We start from the raw sequence: 1,936 nt of genomic DNA, 5'->3' as shown, positions 1-1,936 counted from the left end.
TAAGTCCAATGAAATATGAAAGTTATGACTGAAAGTCATGTTTTCCTTCAATCAAATAATAAGCTCTCACATTCTTTTGAGAATCTTCAAACAACGGACAGACGGTGATTCTGTCAGATTAAGTTCAAAATAGCACATTGCAAAGTAAGAGCTTTTTTCTCTCTCTCTCTGCTTTTTCTTTGTTTGCTTGTTTAGTGTGTTCATCCGTTTTTTTCATTTCTTTAAGATTTTTCAAATTGTTGTTAAAAATATTTTAAAAACAGTGAAAGATGTACTCACAAAGACTATATAGATAAATGTATATATGGACAGTTTTTAAAACATTTTTAACAGAGGCAGTGCAGTCAGTTCAGCAACATGTCACCTGGCATCCTTAAGTACACATTGTCAAACTGACCCATACGGTTCCAGATAACACATCACTGACAATCAACTTCATAAGCATTTAGACATTTTTGAACCATCCATTATTCTTTTGATAATTTTTGATGACTTTTTTGTAAGCATCACTATCTATAATTTTCTAAATGTATACTCCCATTTTCCCTACCTAAAGATTTTGAACGTAAAAGGTCTACTAAAATATTTTAAATATGCAGATAGTTCATTCAAAAAGAAACATAAGAAGAAAAGCTCAAAACAAATGATAAGACTTTCAGTTCTTTCTTTATTTTATTTTTGAGACAGAGTCTTGCTGTTGTTGGCCTGAGCTGTAGTGCAATGGCATGATCTCAGCTCACTGCAACTTCTGCCTCCCAGATTCCAGCATTCTCCTGCCTCAGCCTCCCAAGTAGCTGGGATTACAGGTGCCCACTATCACGCCCAGCTAATTTTTGTATTTTTAGTAGGGATGGGGTTTTACCATGTTGGCCAGGCTGGTCTTGAACTCCTGACATCAGGTGAGCCACCCGCCTCGCCCTCCCAGAGTGCTGGGATTACAGGTGTGAGCCACTGATCCTGGCCTCAGTTCCTAATTTATGAACTGATGAAGTTTGAAATGCTATAACTTCATATCATTTTAATTTTTAGCAACCCATCTAAACTGAAAAGACTATACTGATATTTCCATGATTTACTAACAGCCAAAAATCATATCACTTTTGATCCTGAAAAAAATTCAAGAGGCCTTGGGATATTAACACAGAAAAAAGATTGTAACTAACTTCAAAATTGTCAAAATTTCTTATACTCCTTTAGTATCTCAGTGCTCTAAGAATGCCATAATAAATCGTTTTTTAATGTATTTTTATGAGTTTTTCTAGTGAAGACCAGAAAACCTGCTACACAAATTATGAAAGAGTTATCACACTAATAAATCAGTTTTGTTAGGACTAAAGTTCAGTTCTTGAAAGGTAAGTTAAAGAAGTCCCTTCCAGTGAGAGGCAATTTGCCAATACCCATAAAAACACAAACTCTTTCCTTCAAGGACTTACACACGAATTTAATTATAAAACCTATTGTTTACCTAGGTATTTACTTAACATGCTGTAAGTGAATGTGTATGGACATGTATTGACAACCAATATATATAACGTTGATTTATATGTAATATTTATATGTGTATGCATATGAATATATAATTGGTCATATTTAGATTTTAAATCCTTAATAGGTAGAGACTACATAATACATATTGTAAGTATTTAACATGTGTGTGATAGAGAAACAAGTCAGTCAGAGAGATGGCTGAGACCAGTAACCTCTGACAGTCAAATAGATAGAGCATAAATATTTTCACACCTGTGTATTTCCAAAGGAACCTTTATTTCTACTAACTCACGTTTCACAAATTCTATTTCGTCTTTGTAAAATATATAGTTGGCCTAATATAGATGTATATTTTTTAAACTTGTAAGTATTACAACCCCACAGAAATAATTATAACTATCTAATATTTTTTCTAAGAATAGAGCCTACTGTATTTTATATTTTAATA

At 32.9% G+C, this 1,936-nt stretch overlaps 1 non-coding gene across 1 annotated transcript; it reads right to left on the bottom strand.

The window, feature by feature from the left end:
* Nucleotides 1-1,248: 1,248 nt before the first annotated feature.
* On the bottom strand, nt 1,249-1,311 carry LOC112625594. The gene has a single exon (XR_003119678.1). It is a non-coding gene; the product is annotated as a U7 small nuclear RNA (small nuclear RNA).
* Between the last annotated feature and the right edge of the window lie 625 nt (nt 1,312-1,936).

This window comes from Theropithecus gelada, chromosome 5 (assembly GCF_003255815.1).
Source record: "Theropithecus gelada isolate Dixy chromosome 5, Tgel_1.0, whole genome shotgun sequence".
In the NCBI taxonomy this organism is placed as follows: Eukaryota; Metazoa; Chordata; class Mammalia; order Primates; family Cercopithecidae; genus Theropithecus; species Theropithecus gelada.
This window is presented reverse-complemented; position numbering and strand designations above follow the sequence as displayed.